At 47.3% G+C, this 22,435-nt stretch overlaps 1 protein-coding gene and 1 long non-coding RNA gene across 2 annotated transcripts in view; one reads left to right on the forward strand and one right to left on the reverse strand.

Moving 5' to 3' along the window:
• The window catches only part of LOC126548108 (lysosomal alpha-mannosidase-like), a 518,622-nt gene that overhangs the window by 235,332 nt on the left and 260,855 nt on the right, over positions 1-22,435 (reverse strand). The window lies entirely within an intron of this gene.
• Positions 11,883-22,435, forward strand: part of LOC129380978 (uncharacterized) — a 51,391-nt gene continuing 40,838 nt past the window's right edge. The window contains exon 1 of the long non-coding RNA XR_011892246.1: positions 11,883-12,018. This is a non-coding gene — a long non-coding RNA (uncharacterized lncRNA). The remainder of the gene's footprint in view (positions 12,019-22,435) is intronic.

A 22,435-nucleotide genomic window follows, 5' to 3' on the forward strand; every position in this document is an offset into this window, starting at 1 on the left:
GCTCCTCCTCCAATGCAACCCCTGTGCGGTGGCAATCAGAGAGCCAGATCGGTGGCGGCGGATCTGTATATGTGCACCGCCCGAGCCGAAATTGCCGCTGCCGTTCGCCCTGTGCGGTGGCAATCAGAGAGCCAGATCGGTGGCGGCGGATCTGTATATGTGCACCGCCCGAGCCGAAATTGCCGCTGCCGTTCGCCACTGAGAAATTATCTGCCAGTTCTTTCTGAGCCATGAGCGAGACGACCGATGGGACTTTAATGTTGACATAAAGACAAACAGCAATTTCCTAACACTTATGCGGGAGAACATCCCGTTCCTCTCGCTCGTAACGCGTCCCACGGCTGTGACAACCTCGCGAGGCACTTGTATAGATCTCGTCTTTGAGAATCAAGCATTGGTGTACCAAGTCGAACATATATCAGTCTATTTCTCCGACCACAAAGCTTCCTTCATGACTGTCAAGAACTGTTAGTGGAGTCTTTGTTAAAGGAATACGTGTGAAAAATAAAAAAAAATTCTGTGATAGCGCATACATGTGTTGCTCGATTTCTTTGCCTCAATCTATCGAAAAGGTGAAACAGCTTATTTGCTGCGCTCAAATTTCGCATTAGGAAGTAACGTAATCGTCGGTAATTTTTTTCCTTCGTCTGCTGACAGATCGGCGCTGTGTTTACTATCCTCGTCCTTCGTTCTTAACGCGAGTTATGTCTTATGAAGATGACGACGTCGTTGGCACTGATCATAGTCATGTTGCTGTGCTTCGTTCTGTTGTGGCGTCGCCGCGTTCAAAAGACAATAAGAATGAGGTACTGGGTGTCGCCTCTTCGTCCTTGTATTCAGGGCCCGTCTTTTCGTACAGAATCTGATATGACGCACTATCTCCAAAAACCTTTCCATCGGGGCGTCTCGGTTTAGACTCATCAATGTAAAAAAAAAAACAATCGCAAACCATGGCAATCAAAACAAGCGCGAACGAGACAGCTATGAAACACAAATATTGGTCTTCTCCTAACCTCCCGAAATGCCATATACATTCACGTAATTTATTTCTAAACCTAACAATGCCATAAAAAGCTTCTTTTTCTGAGGCGACAATGTTATGCCGCCTCTGGCTCGGGGTGGCATGCACAAAAGCCTAATCATTCCTCATCGGAATGGGGGATACGCCAATGTGCGACTTTTGAACAACAGAAACTATTCAACACATTTTGTATCTTTGTCGTCGGTACGACATCAATCGTGAACCTCTCCGGACAGAAGTGAACCGGCTGGACTCTGAACCAATTTCGGAATTGAAGATCCTTGGACCATGGCCGTGTGCGTCTATGGCACAGAAAGCCACGAAAGCATTATTGCAGTAATCCTCTGGCCGACAGGTCTTTTCGACCGTTTGTAACTCAATTCGCACCTTCAAGTGGGCGCGCAACTAGAGCTCTCTCTCTAGCTTCCCTTCTCTAATTCATTTAACCCCTTTATCCCCTCTCCCCAAGAGCAGGGTAGCAAAGCGGAAGTGCCTCTGGTTAACCTTCCTGCCGTTCCTCTCTTTCATTGCGATAGCAGTTACATGGACACTCCAGACGCATTTCTGTCGTCGCCGTCCCCGTGACGTTCCGTATAAACTACAAGGGCGATAAAATCGTCGCCACGCGCCGTATGCTGTATGTGCTAGTGAAAGGGTGTGAGGGTAAGCCGGTGATCGCAGCTCGATCTCGCGCACACAAGGGAGGAAAGCGGGGAGGAAGCGCGCCATCTTCCGTCGCGCGCAAGGCTCTGGGAGGAGTGGGGGAGGGGGCGCATTCTACTTTGGGCGCGCGCCCGCCCAGGCCGCTGTATTTTGAAAGCCATCTGCGACGGTTACAGAGTCCGTCATGCGTTGGTTTCGCGGCTTAGTTCGCTTTGATGCAAGAGGCAGCACGAAGGTCAATTTACTCGCTGCTGCTGCCGCGCTTCCTCACTCCAGCGTTTTGAGAACGAGTTTTCGCGGTCACCGAGTGAGCTGTGTTCATGTTTGCTTGTGCGCGCGTAACATCATGCTTGTTAATTTAGTTAGTATGCCTATGTTTACAAGTTTATACGGCCAATAAAACTGCTATCCTTACTTCGTATAGCTGTCGACTAATTTGCTGTCGCAATCGATGTTTCGCCTCTCGGACGAAACTGTCACTTTTTTTCCTCTGTCTCTCTCTCTCTTTCTCAGTAGAAGGATGGTGCATGAAGGAGGTAAGTTGGAAGTTATTCATTACAAGTAGAGTGCAAACGGACACGGAAAGCTTAGGGAGAACACAGGACGAGCACTCCCCAAGTTCGCCCTGTTTTCCCGAAGTCGTCGTCGTCCGTTTGCGCGCTGCTTACAACTAATATTATCTTCGTTGTAAGGATGTGCAAGCTTATGTTTTTACGAACCGCTCTAGCGTACGAAACGCTTTGTAATTGCGCGCCCTGATTATTTGATTCAAATAGGGACGGTTTCAGTATGCGGATGAAATGCACTCAACAGACACCGAACGCAAAGAGCAGATTTGGTCCGGTCATAGCTGACGCACGCAAATAAAGTATGAGACCAAAGTCTGCAGTTTTGGCGCACCATCGAGTGGCGTGGTGTACACAGACATGAGTAATTCTTCACTTTCATCGTTTTGGGTATTTCCTTTCTTTTTTTTTTTGCTTCCTTCTCGAAGCGATAGACCCCAGGGATCCACAAATCCTTGACAGCGTGCTCAATAGAGCTGTTTGGTGCATTTAGGTAAAAGAAAACAACAGGAACAAGGAAATAAACTTCACAGCTGGACACATGACACAGCGCTACGTCGTTATGGCTTTTTTCTGTGTCCTGTCTCGGAAGCAGATCTGATCTGATCTTTCTCTAGCTCTAAATAGTGTAAACCATGCTTAATTGATTTGAGAGTCGTGATTATAGACTGATCAGCTTACTGTCCGTTGCCTACAAGGAAGGAAGGAAAAAGTGGAGAAGGAAGGCAGGGAGGTTAACCAGTTTAGCCTAACCGGTTTGCTACCCTACACATGGTAGCGGGATGGGGGGGATGAAAGATGGGGAGAAGACAAAGTATTTACTAAGGTAATCGCAAATAGAATCAGGAACACCTTAGACTTCTGTCAACCAAAGGACCAGGCAGGATTCCGTAAAGGCTACTCCACAATAGACCGTATTCACACTATCAATCAGGTGATAGAGAAACGTGCAGAATATAACCAACCCTTATATATGGCCTTCATTGATTACGAAAAAGCGTTTGATTCAGTCGAAACCTCAGCAGTCATGGAGGCATTACGGAATCGGGGTGTAGATGAGCCATATGTAAAAATACTGGAAGATATCTATAGTGGCTCCACAGTCACCGTAGTCCTCCATAAAGAAAGCAACAAAATCCCAATAAAGAAAGGCGTCAGACAAGGAGATACGATCTCTCCAATGCTATTCACAGCATGTTTACAGGAGGTATTCAGAGACCTGGAGTGGGAAGAATTGGGGATAAAAGTTGATGGAGAATACCTTAGCAACTTGTAATTCGCTGATGATATTGCCTTACTTAGTAACTCAGGAGACCAATTAATCTGCAGAAAACTAAAGTAATGTTTAACAGTCTCGGAAGAGAACAGCAGTTTACGATAGGTAGCGAGGCACTGGAAGTGGTAAGGGAATACATCTACTTAGGGCAGGTAGTGACCACGGATCCGGATCATGAGACTGAAATAACCAGAAGAATAAGAATGGACTGGGGGGCGTCTGGCAGGCGTTCTCAAATCATGAACAGCAGGTTGCCACTATCCCTCAAGAGAAAAGTGTATAACAGCTGTGTCTTACCAGTACTCACGTATGGCGCAGAAACCTGGAGGCTTACGAAAAAGGTTCTGCTGAAATTTAGGACGACGCAACGAGCTATGGAAAGAAGAATGATGGGTGTAAGGGATAAGAAAAGAGCAGATTGGGTGAGGGAACAAACGCGGGTAAATGACATCTTAGTTGAAATCAAGAAAAATAAATGGGCATGGGCCGGACATGTAATGAGGAGGGAAGATAACCGATGGTCATTAAGGGTTACGGACTGGATTCCAAGGGAAGGGAAGCGTAGCATGGGGCGGCAGAAAGTTAGGTGGGCAGATGAGATTAAGAAGTTTGCAGGGACAACATGGCCACAATTAGTACATGACCGGGGTAGTTGGAGAAGTATGGGAGAGGCCTTTGCCCTGCAGTGGGGGCAACCAGGCTGATGATGATGATGATCAAAATGTACAATATTATATCCATGACCAATCTTTACTTGGCCCCCTTTTGCGTGAAAGTATTAGCGTATAAGGCTCACACCAAGCCAATCAAATCAAAACACACGAATCCGTTCGGAACCGAGCAACTCGATTGATTCTTCACGACTTACAACAATAGAATCTCGGCATTAAAAGAACAATTTCATCTTCTTACCCTCGCTTCTAGCTGAAAATGTGTTCAGCTTTGCCTTTTTCATAAGCTTCTTTTCATTCATTGTGTTTAGGTTCACAGGTCATCACACTAGAGCTCTTTATCTCTAGCCAAAGCCACCCAAATGCTGCGTACCTATCCGATATCATACCAAAATCGTTTTTTCTACGTACAGCCGATGACTGGAATGGCCTAACTACCGATACCATTCTTATCACTCATTCTTCTCGCTTCAAGACTGCCACTAAGGATACCCATTATTCAAGTCATCGTGTCTAACGTATACCAAAATCCTTCCATGTTGCTTATGCTGTCCGTCATGTCCTGCCTACCCCCTTATATATTGCCCCTGCCTAGCCCACCACCCCCTTACTTTATCTTCTTCTTTCGCGGGGGGGGGGGGGGGGGGGGGGGGCTTACTGACTGACTGACTGGCTGAATAAATGAATGAATAAATGAATATCACGTACTGTATGCCATTACATCAGCTGCCGAAAATCAGTGGTGTAGGACGCATGCGATCGGCACGGGAAATGGGGCCGAACTGGCAAAGTTCTTAGTTCGTATAGATGCTCTTTGTCATTGGCACACTGCCTTAATTCGGCTATAATATACCCATCATCAGGATTGGCTGGCATTTGCTCTTACGAAAAATTCTTGCGTAAGCGCTTTTTGTGAATACGGCCCCTGATTTCTGGAGACAAAGTAAAATAATAAGTGATCAGGGCACGAACTCACAAATCTTTTGGCCAATAATATGTCTAACACCAGGATTGGCTAAATGTTTTTCTTAGTAGCGTAAGAGCGTTTTGTGAATACGAGACATGGTCTCGGCACTTTCACTGCCGCTGGATCATCTTCGAGTCCTACAGTAAACCAAAATGGAATAAAAAACAACCTGCGTAATTTGCGTGGCAGCGCCTATTTAAAGAAATACATCACTGCGCTATACAAAAGAGTAGAAGCTCCCAGTGACATTACATGCACTGACACGTCCCGTCAATATTCCTTAACCGCAACACACATATAACAAAAGCTTCACAGCCTTGGAATTGTGGAATACATCTTGAACCTGTCTTTCGGAGTAGATTAACTTGGCCTATATCGAAAAACGCAGTTTGCGTATATTCGTCAGATAAAAAGCACGGCGTGTATGCATCCATGTGGCCGTACGGCGCGTGCGTGGGTCGAATTAATGCGTTCTCACCAGCGTACTTTTCCGTCCGCTCGAGGCTGCAGTCGCGACATAACGGAAGTGAAAGCTCAGGAGCTCTTGAACGGTGCCTTTTTTTTTTTTTTCAAAAGCAAAAACTTTGTCGATACCGCAGTAACCTTGGGGTAAGCTTTAAGCACTCTAAACGTGCGCTGCACTGAAAATTAGTTAAAGGAGCAACATAACGGTGCCCCCCTTTCAGATCACGGTAAATCCTGCTACCCGCTGTGGTCGTACCAGGCAGCTCGCAAACAAACAGCGCTAGCTCGCACTGCGAGAGGCACTTAAAAGAGGAATTTAACCGAGGCTCCCCATAAATTGCGCCATTGCGCGCGCACGGAGGCGTGACTGCGGGGCGCCACTGAAATACGCTCCGATGAGCCAGTCGCGGCGCGCGCGTAATCCGAAGGCCGCGAGCCGACTTAGCAGGCAGCGTGGCCCCATGGAGCGCACAGATTAAGCAATTACCACCTATAAAACCGAGTCACACTCTTCGAAGCAAACACACGCCAGCCGGTGCGCCCTCTCGGCATGCAACGAGGCAAGAGGAGGGGCGGGTGTACGGTTGCTTCACCCATCGATTGCCTACACGCGCACTCGAATCAATAAAGAAGAAGACAAACAAAAAAGCACCAGGTGGCGCGTGTTTAATGAATCCCGGGGTTTTGAATGGGGTCGCGGCTTGGACAAAGAGAAGCGCGAGGTTAGAGGAGGTGCAGTTTAACTGCCCGCTATACAAAGCACACGCACCTATACCCCTAAAAGAAGTCGCCGTGAAGAAGCAAGTGTGTTTTAAGCCAGCGCGTATACGGCGGCAGCTTTGCGGGAGTCGCCGCGTTCCTTGCACCACCGACGGACAACCAAACACGTCAGCGCTCTTTTCCAAACACCGGCTTCAAACGCAGCCATTTGAGCAGTCATGCGCTGGCGGCCGCGCGGGTTTTCCTCGTCGCGTTCATATATTCAGAACCATGTGGCAACTATAACCCAACAGCAAACTTTCTAGACGTACAGACGCGCGACAGCCTCGTCAAAAGATTACGCTTCCCATTGAAAGCCCAGAGGAAAAGAGTAACCAGCCATTTGGACCGGTCGCAGCGGTCTTCGTTCCACCACAGTTCCACAGCTCTCGACAGCGCAAGTTCTATCGGCATCCTCAAAGCAGTTCGTACGCAACAACGGTACGTAAGAATATGCACTGACCACCCGTATGCGTAAACGTATTACATTAGCGAAGGCGGCATGCCAAAGCCAAACAATCATTTCAAGCGAAAGTGTTGTGAATTCGGTTTCCTGGGCCCGTATTCACAAAGTAGTCCTTATGCAAAAGCAGTTCGTAAAATCAGACGCCAACCAATGGAATTATTGGACATAAAATTAGCGAAGGCGGCAGGCCAATGACATACATCACTTACGAACGAAAAGCTTTGTGAATTCAGCCGCCGTTTCTTTGCCTTACTCGCGTTTTCATTATCGCATGCGTGTTAGATGAAACATCCGAGTTAGCGTAAGATTTGCGTACCTTAAGCAGTGGTGTCTGGCAGGCAGGCTGACCGAGCCCGAGCAACAGTCTCTACGAATTGGGGTGTTCGGAAGTTTTGCGCAGCATGGTTCGGAATGGGAGTATATCAGCCATGCCTGTGTCGAGCAAGCTTGGAGGCTGTGTGCGAGGTTTTGCTTTGATGGGGACTAGGGAAGAATCTATAAAATCTCGCAGGCATTCTACGAGACCAAAGAGCACAAGGTTGAAGATGATTTCCAGGATGTTCAAAGTAAAACTAATGAACGTGCCGATCAAGCTGCTCGTTCAGCTCATGTAGAAGACAACCGCCTATCGACCCCGCTGTCTAGGACAGGTGCTGCAAGGATGCTCCGCCTACTTGCACGCCAATGCACTACATCAGGGTGGAATGAACCACATTTTATGCATGCCCGTTTGTGCACCCTGGATCCAACCTTAAGCATCCGACTTCCACCGAGACTTCCCCGAAGAGACGCGACCATTTTGTGTAGCCACAGAGCAACCGCGGCGGGTCGCTGGCAGTGGGTGTCTCCGGTTACGAACAAGCTTCTGCTAGCAATTGAACGCATAGTCTTTTGCGAACTCTTTAAAGCATGCATGAATATTAAGAGGCTAAATGAAGAATATATTTGGATATCTGTACACTGTCGGCAGAAAAGAGCAATTAAACCTGGCGAACTCTGTCGCACGGTGGTCGCTCCGCGCTGCCCGTCGGCGACACCAACTGCCCTCGAATAGTGTGTTTAGATGACTTTAATGGCGTAGTACTGGGCGCTGATTGTCATATGAGGCGCATTTTCGACATCACTTTATAATATTTATTATAATTACATGTCAGCGACAACTTAGTGACACTACTGCACTTTTGCAAGCGCTGTCCGTCCTCGTCCATCATGAGCTTTCCACATTCCGGCAAAACGCGGCTGCGTTTAAGGGCGTCTCGAAGTTTGCAGGCCGAAATAACCTCGAGCCGCTGGCATATGGCAATTCAGTAGCCGCAAGTAGCGCGATGAGAACGGGCTCTGCGAGGAGCGAACAAGCTGTGTGCTCTGATGGCATAGCCAGGTGTCGCTTATCCATGCTGCTTTCCTCGCCGGATTAGCTCTCCTCAGTCGGAAACCGAAGTAAACTGGTGCTCCGTTTGCTAGTGAAGCAATTTTTGCCTAATACTCAACACAACTAGCCGGCCTTTTCACGAAAATACCGCGTTCAAAACTACTACAAACCGGCGTCTCAAGGCGCGCTGGGGCTGCGTTGGTTCTTCGTCTGCTTCTCGTACCTACCCATGCAGAGGGCGCTCGTAACAGCCGTGCTCGCGCGTGCGCAGCAGTATTTTTGCTAACCGTCCATTCAAATCACTGTAGCCGTCCGCGGTAAAGATATAAACGAATACTACTCGTATAACTTGCGGTAACTAGTAACAGACACATCGTTAATTAACTAGTAATTAACATCGTTAATTGGTGCTTCATCATGTCAGCGGGTCACCCCTGCTGCCACCTACGTATATAGCTGGAGCACCAAAATGTTTTCGCTGCAGCGGCGCTGCATGCCCCCCGATGAATCGCTGAATGAATGAAGACCGGTTGCTTAGCTGCGTCATTTAAAGCTCAGGACTACGCAACGGGTCCGCTTGGGTAACGTTACCCGTTTGACCCCCTTTCGTCTACTTCGATGCGTGTGGCCCAGAATAAATAGGCACGCCGAAATTTACAGCTCACGTCTCTCTCAGGCAGTGATAAAAGAGAAGAAAACAGCGTCCCCGCAGTCACTTTTCATTGGCCAAATTCGCCCTCGCATCTTTCACTCCCCCGGGGCATCACCGTTTCGCGGCCCTCAAAAGCGACAGCCGCGTCAATTCGCGTTTACTCGGAGCGCGAGGGACGACGAGCTGACGACGACGGGCGCGGCAAATCGGCGTCATCGCAAATACCCTGCGCTACAAGCGTCACATGATGGATGAGTGCCATGCATGCATTAAGCCCAGCTATAAGCGGTGCCACTATAAACGTCGACGAGGCGATGCGCGCTAAAGAAGAGCCGGGGCCGTGGCCTACATGATACACACTGCCAGTTTTCTCCTTTGCATTTCTCTCGGCAAGAGGCCTGCGGTGGCCGATGAACGTTTTCGGATATCATCAAACCAACGCTGCCATTCATGCATTTCATAGCTCTCACCGCGTCGGTTATTTTACGGAGAAGGGAAGGAAGGGTATTGCATGAGCAACCTGTGTGCCACAGCAGTCCGTGGACGCCGTAACGCTTGAGTCTTCCGAGGCAATAGATTTGCTTTCGCAGTTATGCGTGGCGGCGTTTGCTCAACGGCGGATCGTCGCCATTATATTGGCTCGGTAAATTCTTTATTGTGCAGATAAACAGAAGACGAACACTTTTGTCAGGAAACATCACCCTAAGCAGGTTTAGAGACATCTTCACCGCCGTGCGTCCTCATCACGTGCGATCACCAGCGCCGCGCATCTCGCGTGGCTCGTGCACTAGAGAGCGCCCCCGATGTCGGCTGGGCGGGACGCAGCAGCCGCCGCTCCATCCACCGCTTCGCACTTCGGGGAAAACGTATAGGGACAAAAAAAAAAGGGGGGGGGGTTATGTGCCAAAACCACGATCGGATTATGAAGCATGCCGTAGTGGGTTTCGTTAACGTGCACCTAAATTGAAGTACACCGGTGTTTTCGCATTTCGCCCCTATGGAAATGGGGCCGCCGTGGCCAGGATTCGATCCCGCGACCCCGTGCATAGCAGCCCAACACCATCGCCACTAAGCAACCACGGCGGTTGTATAGGGACGACGGCAAGCCTCGTCGGCCGCCATTACGTTGCCCTACATAGTAGCCACGTTAAAAAAATAAGGAAATATGAATTAGGCACGTCTCGAATCTTGAGTATGACTATATAGACACCGTAGTGCAAGACAAGGACGTGTCTTACAAGTGTCTCTTTAAAAAAAGATGGAACTAGTCCTAGTGTGTTTGTTTAAAGTAGATTAAAAGGCATTTCTTTAAAAAGAGAGAAAAAAATAAAAGGTGAAGTAAGCTAAATGAAGCAGCAAGGAACGTTTGAAGCGGAAATGTTGGCAGGGGCATCAGATCAGACGCTCGCGAGCAGTGGTTTAAAAGTATTGGAGATACTCATGATTACACAACTTCCTCAATTTTTTTTAGTGCAACCTCAGAGGACCAGTACTTTTTCTCTCTCTCTCTGCAACCCCGACGATTTCGTCTAAAAGAATAGAGCTTGTTCTGGTGCTCAGGTTTCTCACCTCTATCCATCACAACATTGTAAGTCGAGATATAATCTGTATTTAAATTACTGCAATATTATTTCTCTTTGTTGTTGGTGTTGTTGTTGGCTTCCCAACCAAAGACAATGCACAGCGTTGCCGCAGGAAGGCTGTAACATGTGTAAACACGTTTTATCTTCCTCTTATTCTAGTCGGCGGGCTGGAGAACGTAACGTATTGTTTATTCCGCCGGCTAATCTGCCGTGAGCCAGTGAAGAAAAATATATACAGATTCGCTGCAGCTGCGACAGCGCGCTACATAAAGCGAGCGAAGCGCTAGAAAGCGGGAGATTGTCGCACGAAGCGCGAGGTTGTCCGCGGCGCAATATACTCGCCTGCCTCGATAAAGAAAGGAAGGCAAGGACATTGCGTGACGGCTGAGCCAAATGAATTCGACTGCGGCTCATATGCACAGCTCGTTGAAAGGCTCTCCCATTGAGCGGTGGAACTAAGCCGCAAGCAGAGCGAAACCCATTCTACCGCTTGTGGTTTCTGTATGCGCGCTCAAGCCAGGGCCACTGGAACCACTGAACCAGGCTAAGACTTTTATATATACAAAAAGGTCCAAGGGACATCCGTCCGACTTCCTCCGCTTATGTTGCAATGCCTATTTGCATATGTATGGTGTATTTTATTCCTAATGCCCAATGGCTTTAGTGGATGCTTTTAAAGAGCACTCTCGCAGATAATTTGCCAAGTGCGCTCTTTTTTTTCCTTACTGTTTTTATCACTAATAATACGTTCACTTTCACGATTAGCTGCCGCGCGCTCTTATAGCAACCACCCAAGCGTAAGAACTGTTTTGCGAATACAGTCCCTGACCTTATCCATCCTCCGCAAGCGTAAGGGGCAACTTAATGCCAACGCAGGAAGTTTGGGTCCGCATACACAAAGCACTTAGTACGTTAGAGTGGTTTGTAAGGATCGTGCCCGGTATGGGGGGGGGGGGTCAGTCAACACAGCTAACATATTATTAAGGAACACGGCCGGCCAGTGAAAGATAGTGCTTATCAACGAACATATGTGTGTATTCAACCCTCTGTTTCCTGAAAATTGATCAGGAGAAATACCCACACAAGATTGATTTCTTAAAGTGACAGACAACCACTCAGAACATGAATCGAGGTAACTCCGCTGATAGAAAGATTGCCTACCGTGTTGTCTAAAACGAGCCCTGTTTTTCTCGTTATACACGTGGATTGATATATTCAATTGCTCACTAAAAGCCGCAAATAATGGCCTTTGATACCATAAGCGGTAAACGTGGAGATGCATAAGCGACCTATCACGCGACCTTCTACAACGGCACGTGGTTCCTGGTCTTTTTATTAGAAATGAAATGCAGTACACTTTTTTTTTGCTATTATAAGTTTTTTTTTTCTAACTTACAATGTGCAGATAAGCCTTCGTTTGCAGGGAGTGGAAAAGTGGCGCTGCCTTCGCTTTCGACGAGTTGGCTTGGCTCGTCTACCGACAGAACGACGACGGAGGGCCGCCAGCCATGACGTAGGCGTGTGCTTGGGGAAACACGTGTTACAAATATAAGAAAGGTACGTAAAATAACGAAAAGTTATTGTACCAGTTTTTTATATTCAAAAGTGGTTGAAAGGGTCAAAATATAGGTGGTTAACCACAGTTGCACTCACTCCTGTGAAAGCAGAACGATGGGTGTCTTTCACAATTCGCGAGGCGGGCTATCGACATCGCTCTCACTTCTTCGCGTTGCTAGAGGAGGGACTCTCTCTTTTTTAGAGGCTGATCCAATCGAAAAATTCTGCTTAAAAAATATCCATGCGCTTTTGTTCGTAACCACTGCGATGCAAACTCTACGGAGTGAGCTTTTCGTTGCGCCATAAAAAAAAAAAAAAAGATGGGTGCTTAAAAATTTGTTGTCAGTCCCTTTAAATTGTTTCCAGTATGTTGGTACACGTTGGTACAATTTCAGCAATTACATAACTTCCTTCAGCAGGCAGGGGCCGAGTTCCAAAGCCTTTCCTTCCTAAATGCCGTATATGCCATTGGTCATTCGCGTTCGCTGATAATATGTCAGACACTACTACTGGCTGGCACCTGCTCTTACGAATATAGTTTTAGCGTAAGAACATTTTATGAATACGGGACCCGCGTTCGGACAGAATTACATCTTGGGACCAGAGTTGAAATTCCCAATGATTGCATAGTTCAGTAGAACAGGGACTTAGTCCGGGGGGGGGGGGGGGCTTATAAGGCTTCAGACCCCCCCTCCCCTCCCAAAATTTTTTCGTGCTGTCCTGCACCGCCGACCAAAACAACCCCCTGCGCCGGAAATCATTCTGGATTTTGTCTAGAATGCCTTTTTCATGTTCGAAAACACATTTCGGCGCGATCATTGCTAACGCTGGCTGGATTTTGTGGCAACGCCCATGCACCGGGAGTCACATAACGCAAGGAGCCTCATCCAAGCACAGAGTTTCAAGGGCGTTTCGATAGCGAGCGGGCTCGTCGCGGCATCCCAGGGAGGCCGCGGAATCTACGGAGCGCAAGGATTTCAATTCCGAAACTTTATGAGTATAAAGTTCTCATAAACTTTTGATGCGAAAGGTGCATTAGCATTTACCAAAGTCGTGCTTTAGATTTTCAATTCCGGAATTTGTAGGTTTAATGCTAGCTGTTATAAACATTTGACACCAAAGATGCATTGACTTTTCTAAAGTCGTACATCGGACCATACAACGAGACAAAGCCAAATCAACACAGTATCAGACAAGCTCATTAGATTGTACCACTCTAAAGTTGACAAAGCACGCAGCGAAGTCTGATGAGATGAAGCGTTGTGATGGTTCATTTGTACCGTCAAGTCACAGAAAAAATATCAATATTTTTTTCACCTGCACCAAAGCATCCATGTCAAGATACTAAAGCGAGCAAAGGTAACTACGTTCTTATTTATTTTTCTACTTTGACTTTTATTCACCGAGGACACATTGAGCCTCTTCAATTTTCTTGTTCTCGCTACCCACGGGCTGCCAGAGCCAGCCAGAGCACATGAGTTTTTCTCGTGTTGCCTTGACCACCACGCAGCGCAGTTTTGTGCGCGTTCGTTTTTCTCTGACCGAGTGGATTTTGGCCTGGCAGAATTTTGGACGCTTTCTGGCTAGAGGACGAGAAAAATAAACAATCGTCGCTCGCCGCCATCACTGTGGGGACTCGACAGATTGCAACGCGTTCGTTTGAGTGCAACCTCTCTGGAAAGCCTTGTCTCGTCGGTGTAGGATACCTCGCAGTATGCGTATGGTTCTCTGTGGACCAAGCGTCTCACGTTTCTTTTTTTTTTTTCGATATTCCTTCGGTAGGTGCCCAAATTAGGCATTCGAATGCGGAAAACATGCTTTCCTTCTCTTTTTTCATTTCGGTGCACCCGCCTCACAAAAGAAAAAGAAAGACATTGTTGCGGCGCAGCGAATTGTCGCATGGAGAAAGTTCGATTTTGTTACTTCTTTTGCGGAAATTAATGGGCCACGGGACGCTTCAGTGACCGGATACTCTGATTATATTATTGCGATAGCAATTATGTGGACACTCGAGGTACATTCCAGCCGTTGCCGTCGCCGTCACGTTCCATATATAGTCCAAGGCGATAACATCGTGACCGCGCGCCTCATTTTGTATGTGCGAATGAAAGCGTAGGGGGGGAGGGAGGGGGTGGTGTGGGTGAGCCGACGATGGTGGCTCAGTCTTTAATAAAGGGAAAATCAGACATCCACCAGGTTCGTAGCAGTTGCTACAAAGGAAACCCATACGGCTTCCTCCAAAGAAAAGCCTCGCAGTTCTAGAAAAATTCGTACTGGTCCAGGCCTCGAACCCGGGACTACCTCCTTTCCGGGGCAGCCGCTCAACCATCTGAGCTAACCAGGCGGCTAGCAGATGGCAGGCGAAGTCGAATTTGTCGATAACTTGAAGCAAAGGCAAGAGTTTGACGTAATAGGTCTATTACATGGCTCAGTCTTGGGTGCGCAAGGGAGAAAAGCGGGGAGGAAGCGCGCCGCCTTTCGTCGCGCGCGATTATCAGGGGGAGTGAAGGGAGGGAGGGCGGGCCCTAGGATTCCGTGATCTGTGAATATGTGATTGCGCAACATGGTTTATTTGCCTTGTTTGACGCATTATGTATGGTAACTTTTTCTTAGATACCCAGATTTATTGGAGACTTATACGTATATTCAATTTTCTTGTTGCGAGGTTTTGTGTATACATGCAGTGACCTTTGTTTCCAGTGACACTCTTTTGCCCTTTATCAAGCTATATCTTCGCATTTGTATATTCCATTGTATCTTCGAATTTCTAAAGTGTTTGTGTTTGTCCGAGCGCGAAAATGTTTAATCGAGCGTAAAAGAAGCACGCGAATACACGCAAAATTGCCGCGTGACTGGCCGTTCGAGGCAATTTTGCGTGTATTTGGGGTCTTCTGTCACGCTCGATGCAGCACGTCTTTATGCAGCACGTGTTCAGCAACAGAAAGCTGTATCGGGAGTTTTTCATGTTGCTCTAAGAATTTCGCATTGACATTTTTCATCTAATCATAATATTTGAGAAGACGATTAATTAGTTAAGACTAATAATCTAATCAGGCGGAATTTAAAAAGTAATCTTACTATCTCCAAGCGACGGCAAACAACATTACCTTGGTTAGGTCCAGCTACGTGGCATTTGCATAGTTTTAATGTTTGGCTCAAGTTACATGGGACATTCTCTATAAGCTACACGCCAGCAAGTGGACGAATGCGTCCATGACCTGTGCGAAAAAAATGGAGGGGACCCAGCTCTGACGCGGTCTATACAAATACACGTAAAACGCAAAAACAATTTTCTGAGATAACCCCTCGACCAATTTTGAGGAAATTCGTAGCATTTTAGAGAGAAAGCTAAATTCTAGGGACTGTTGGAAGCAAAATTTTCAATTAGGCCTTGAATTGTTAAAAGAAATTTCAGAAATTACCCAGATCAAAAAATATAGAAGCAGGAAGTTTACAAATTAATAGCTCTGCTTCAAAAACAGATATCGCGGTTCTGTAAGCGGCATCCATTAGATCATTCAAAGCGGACAATTTCAACGTGTCATTTTACATCGTACGTGAACTGGTTACGTTGTGTACAAGGGTTCTGCAGAAGCTGTATTTCCATATCACTAAATTTTTTAAGATTCATGTGTAACATATCATTTTTGTCCGCTTTAGATGTACTATTGGATACAATTCACAGAATCGTGGTATCAGTTTTCATTGCTGAGTTACAGAGTTGTAAACTTGGTAGTGTCGTTCTCTGAAAATTTTCGATTTTTGCCGCTTCTTAATAAAAAATTGATGACCTAAATCGAAAATTCGAAACAACAGTCACTAGGTTTTAAGTCTTTCTTTTTAATGCAACAAACCTCGCCACATTTGGTGCAGTGGTTGCCGAGAAAAACGAATTCTGCTTTTACATGTATTTAGATATGAGCACCCGAGCTGAAGCTTCCTCTTAAGCTTCGCCTTTAAGAGTGGAACTCGGTAGCATTCAAAGATCCGCGACTGCTCCTCACGCTTCCCGGCAACTGCTCTCTCTCTCTCTCCCCCTTCCCCATCTTTCATCGCCCCATCCCTCTCCCATGTGTAGGGTAGCAAACCGGTTAAGCTAAACTGCTTAACCTCCCTGCCTTTCCTTCTCCACTTTTTCCTTCCTTCCTTCCTTCCGGCAACTGCAGCGTATGTAACCGCAATGTTTGGCGGGAAACGCTCGCGGCGAACGCTATGCACGAAGGTGGGCTTTCTCGTAGAGACGCGGCCTCTTGCATATGGCCCCCGATGCGGCGGATGCGAGCGCCATCTGGAAGTGTTTCAAGGAAGCAGGCGCTCAGTAGACATATATTTATGCGCCGGCTTGCGCAAATGGCGAACGCCGTCTCCGGTCTATAAATTCCATAAACGCTGGAAAAGGGGTTTGTTTAAGTTTTCGCGTAACAGAATTACGTTTTTTCGTATATTCAAATTACATTCCGAGAGCTATCACGTCTGTAAGTTGTGTATAAGTCGCAGTTTACGATTTCTCCACGCATTCTTGCTTGAAAAATTCAATCAGTTGAGTCAATTCCTTGCGTCACATGGGAGGCCTGGGAATGTGTGGTCCGAAAATATGTAAGCCAGCACGACGTCCGATGCCTGACGCGGGACGCCGGCACAGAATTTTCTGCGACACGGGCTCCTTACGCTATCGCGATAAACCAAAAACAACCACAACAACAAAAAAAAAACCACGCATATTTCTCGAAGACTGATTGCCTCCTCTCTCCCAGTTCGCCGCCGATTTATTTATTTAGTTAGTTGCGAGTGAGTGAGTGAATCTCTCTTCCAGCGTTGTTACGAGCAAAAAGTTCGGAACTCCCTCGCAGACCGATACGTGGAATCGATTACCACGCCCAAAAGTTAGCAGGTGCACAGTGCAATTTAGGCAAACAGGGCGAATGCGGTGCACCGTGAATATCGGCTCGGAGAAGAAATCAGAGAGGTCGCGCGCACATCTCTTCGGCGCGTGTATCGCGTGCTTTACTGCGGACGCGTAGCGTGTGCCCGTGGCTCCAGCACGGGCGCTCGGTCACGTCGCAATCACGCGAGCCAGGGCATGACGACAGGGTTAGAAGCCGCCCAGATGGAGGGGGGAGGGGGGAGGTAGCGCATGCGGCCTAATGGGCGCCCGTAGCCGTTGCAGCGCGCCAGGCGACGCGTCGGTCTGCGGCGGCGTCGAGGCCTCGGCGGTTTCGGAACGAATTCCATCCGCCTCCGCTCGCGCTTCTCAATAATTCAGTACCTGGGGCGCTGTCGCTGCTTTCCCTTCGGCCGCCTGTCGCCCAGCTCTTACAGAACTGCGGCTGGGCAGAGATAATGGCTGCTGTCCGGGAGGACAGGCACGCCCGAAGCTGGGACGGGCGAAGCAGCAAGGAGAGGCAGCAAGCGAGACGAAGACAAAAGACCAAATAAGGCGCCAGACAGCGGGGAATGGCACGCACACAAAGCAAGAGGAGAAGTAAAAGAGAAATTGGGGAGGTCAGATCGGTGGCTTACGGGCTGTTTCTCCTTGGGACGACACCGTAGTAAAAGCTACAAGGTCCCCTGCTCATAGGTTGCACCTCAAATCGTTGGACTACATTCTGCATGCGGCTAAATTGAGTTCGATTTATGCGTGCTGGCCTCATCGGCCCGGCTTTACTGCAAGTGGACAGGCAGCGTTTTGCTATGCACGCGCCAAAGCAGAATGCCGCTGGTAGCAATGCATTTCACAAGAGTTAAAGGCTATGCACGAACAAGTCAAAAATGGAGATCGTATCGCAAAAGATGTGATACTCTACAGCAAGATGATTGTGTCTGCTCACACAATCACCCCCCGTAGCCGCTGCGTAAAATGGTCCAAACATTCCAAAGCCTTATGCGTGTAACGCACTAAGGTGCACGAGACGAGAGGGCTGAAAATTACGTACTTAGTCGCGTAGCAAAGTGCACAGGCACTGCGAATACTACAGCCAGTCAGCGCTCCCAACTTGTGCTATAGCAAGGCAGACCGATATACCAAGCACCGAAGGAACCTGTCAAGTCGCTAACGCGTGCGAACAAATCTCGCAGCTATAGGTCGGTCAAAGACGCGGCAAATAAAGACAGCCAGTAAGTTTGACAGAGACTCTAAGCGTGCCAGGGATGTGACATGTATATTAGCTCGTATATTATCTGCCCTAAATATAGGCTGCATCGCGAGTTGTGTCCGTCCCAAGGCGGGCCTACCACGAAACACGTCGCAAGCTGCGACTTATTCTGGAGGCATTAGCGACGTCTCACCATTCTGAAGGTACAGATGCATAACATGCAGATAGAGATACGTACAGATAGAGATACGTACAGATACAGATACATACAGATACATACACAACAGATACAGATACATAAGCATACAGATATAGATACAGAACACCTTGTTTTCGGATTATGAAAAGCTTTCGATAAGGTCCGTCATGAGCGTTTAATACTAAAATTTTCAAATCTTAACCTACATCCATCAGTGTTAGCATGGATAAGGGCATTCCTAACTAATCGCCAACAATTTGTTTACGCGAACTCACATTCATCGCCGGTGCCTTCCGTCCTTTCAGGCGTGCCCCAAGGAACCATCCTTGGCCCACTTCTTTTCCTAATCTATACTAACGACCTTCCTTGTAACATCTCTTCTGAAATCCGCGTCTTTGCCGACTATTGTGTCATATGCCGACTATTGCCGACTATTGTGTCAACCCTCCTAGAAAAAAAAAAAAGAAGATATATATCTTCAAATATGTATGGCCTCACACTCACATGTGCAGGTCATAAATACCAGGTTCTCTAGCCGAGTGCCATCCATGCGGTATAACCGAGCTCAGATTGGTCCACCTTGACTGACCAAGTAGGGCACCACTGTAGGTTAAATGAGGCGTACAACTCCTGCGGCACCCGCCGGGGTTGCTCAGTGGTTATGGTGTTAGACTGCTGAGCACGAGGTCGCGGGATCGGACCCCGACCACGGCGGCCGCATTTCGATGGGGGCGAAATGCGAAAACACCCGTGTACTTAGAATTAGGCGCACGTTAAAGAACCCCAGGTGGTCGAAATTTTCGGAGTCCTCCACTACGGCGTGCATAATCAGAAAGTGGTTTTGTCACGTAAAACCCCAAAATTAATTTTTAATTTAACTCCTACGGGGACGGTAGAGTATCCGTCTCCTGTGCAAGAGGACCGTGATTCAAATCCCGGTGCCGCGCTATTCTCCACCGGAAAATACAAAAAAAAAAAAAAAAACGTGTGTTGAGAAAATTGCACAAACAGGCCTGGAGTGCGGCCTGATCCCGGTGACCAGAACCGGTAACGCACTCTCTCACCAGAGCAGGATTGGCCACCCTGGTGCAGTACTTGGCCACAACCTCCTATATGAATACAACAATCGAACCCCGGCCCTCAGTCCCCAGCAGCCGCGAAGCAACTGACCACGGCGGCGGTCAGATCTGTGACGCTGCAGAGGGTGCTAAGAATACCTGGCTCCGGACAGGCCGCCATTGGAATCTGAACCTGGCAACGTTTAACGTTAGAACGCTATCTAGTGAGGCGAGTCTAGCAGTGTTATTGGAGGAATTAGAGGGTAGTAAATGGGATATAATAGGGCTCAGTGAGGTTAGGAGGACAAAAGAAGCATATACAGTGCTAAAAAGCGGGCATGTACTGTGTTACCGGGGCTTAGCGGAGAGACGAGAACTAGGAGTCGGATTCCTGATTAATAAGGAAATAGCTGGTAACATACAGGAATTCTATAGCATTAACGAGAGGGTGGCATGTCTTGTTGTGAAACAGAATAATATGCGTATAATGAATACCTTTTTCCGCAAGCGGGTTAGCCGAAAGTGGACGTGGAGGAGCCCGAATGGTGAGACTAGAAATGAAATCGACTTCATACTCTGCGCGAACCCTGGCATCATTCAAGATGTAGACGTGCTCGGCAAGGTACGCTGCAGTGACCACAGGATGGTAAGAACTCGAATTAGCCTAGACTTGAGGAGGGAACGAAAGAAACTGGTACACAAGAAGCCAATCAATGAGTTAGCGGTAAGAGGGAAACTAGAGGAATTCCGGATCAAACTACAGAACAGGTATTCGGCTTTAACTCAGGAAGAGGACCTTAGTGTTGAAGCAATGAACGACAATCTCATGGGCATCATTAAGGAGTGCGCAATAGAAGTCGGTGGTAACGCCGTTAGACAGGAAACCAGTAAGCTATCGCGGGAGACGAAAGATCTGATCAAGAAACGCCAATGTATGAAAGCCTCTAATCCTACAGCTAGAATAGAACTGGCAGAACTTTCTAAGTTAATCAACAAGCGTAAGACAACGGACATCAGGAACTATAATATGGATAGAATTGAACAGGCTCTCAGGAACGGAGGAAGCCTAAAAACAGTGAAGAAGAAACTAGGAATAGGCAAGAATCAGATGTGTGTGTTAAGAGACAAAGCCGGCAATATCGTTACTAATATGGACGAGATAGTTCAAGTGGCTGAGGAGTTCTATAGAGATTTATACAGTACCAGTGGCACCCACGACGATAGTGGAAGAGAGAATAGCCTAGAGGAATTCGAAATCCCACAGGTAACGCCAGAAGAAGTAAAGAAAGCCTTAGGAGCTATGCAAAGGGGGAAGGCAGCTGGGGAGGATCAGGTAACAGCAGATTTGTTGAAGGATGGTGGTCAGATTGTTCTAGAGAAACTGGCCACCCTGTATACGCAATGCCTCATAACCTCGAGCGTACCGGAATCTTGGAAGAACGCTAACATAATCCTAATCCATAAGAAAGGGGACGCCAAAGACTTGAAAAATTATAGACCGATCAGCTTACTGTCCGTTGCCTACAAAGTATTTACTAAGGTAATCGCAAATAGAATCAGGAACACCTTAGACTTCTGTCAACCAAAAGACCAGGCAGGATTCCGTAAAGGCTACTCAACAATAGACCATATTCACACTATCAATCAAGTGATAGAGAAATGCGCAGAATATAACCAACCCTTATATATAGCTTTCATTGATTACGAGAAAGCGTTTGATTCAGTCGAAACCTCAGCAGTCATGGAGGCATTACGGAATCAGGGTGTAGATGAGCCATATGTAAAAATACTGGAAGATATCTATAGAGGCTCCACAGCCACCGTAGTCCTCCACAAAGAAAGCAACAAAATCCCTATAAAGAAAGGCGTCAGACAGGGAGATACGATATCTCCAATGCTATTCACAGCATGTTTACAGGAGGTATTCAGAGGCCTGGAGTGGGAAGAATTGGGGATAAAAGTTGATGGAGAATACCTTAGCAACTTGCGATTCGCTGATGATATTGCCTTGCTTAGTAACTCAGGAGACCAATTGCAATGCATGCTCACTGACCTGGAGAGGCAAAGCAGAAGGGTGGGTCTGAAAATTAATCTGCAGAAAACTAAAGTACTGTTTAACAGTCTCGGAAGAGAACAGCAGTTTACGATAGGTAGCGAAACACTGGAAGTGGTAAGGGAATACATCTACTTAGGGCAGGTAGTGACCACGGATCCGGATCATGAGACTGAAATAACCAGAAGAATAAGATTGGGTTGGGGTGCGTTTGGCAGGCATTCTCAAATCATGAACAGTAGGTTGCCACTATCCCTCAAAAGGAAAGTGTACAACAACTGTGTGTTACCAGTACTCACATATGGGGCAGAAACCTGGAGGCTTACGAAAAGGGTTCTGCTGAAATTGAGAACGACGCAACGAGCTATGGAAAGAAGAATGATGGGTGTAACGTTAAGGGATAAGAAAAGAGCAGATTGGGTGAGGCAACAAACGCGGGTAAACGACATCTTAGTTGAAATCAAGAAAAAGAAATGGGCATGGGCCGGACATGTAATGAGGAGAGAAGATAACCGATGGTCACTAAGAGCTACGGACTGGATTCCAAGAGAAGGGAAGCGTAGTAGGGGGCGGCAGAAAGTTAGGTGGGCAGATGACATTAAGACGTTTGCAGGGACAACATGGCCACAATTAGTACATGACCGGGGTAGTTGGAGAAGTATGGGAGAGGCCTTTGCCCTGCAGTGGGCGTAACTAGGCTGATGATGATGATGATGATGATGTGTCATATATCACCCAATAACCAATCCCGATGATATATCCAGCTTGCAAGAGGATCTTAACAAAGTATTAACTTGGTGTGACACATGGCTCATGCCGCTTAATGTAAGTAAAACTTCCCTGCTATCATTTCACCGCCGCCGTAACTACGCGGTTCAGTCTTACTATATTACCGAAATCCTCGTCGCACCTAACGACTCCTACAAATACTTAGGTATCCATATTTCTAGTGATTTAACTTGGACACGTCATGTAAACGGCATCACCAGTTCGGCTAACCGGTTATTGGGCTATC

Source organism: Dermacentor andersoni, chromosome 1 (genome assembly GCF_023375885.2).
Source record: "Dermacentor andersoni chromosome 1, qqDerAnde1_hic_scaffold, whole genome shotgun sequence".
In the NCBI taxonomy this organism is placed as follows: domain Eukaryota; kingdom Metazoa; phylum Arthropoda; class Arachnida; order Ixodida; family Ixodidae; genus Dermacentor; species Dermacentor andersoni.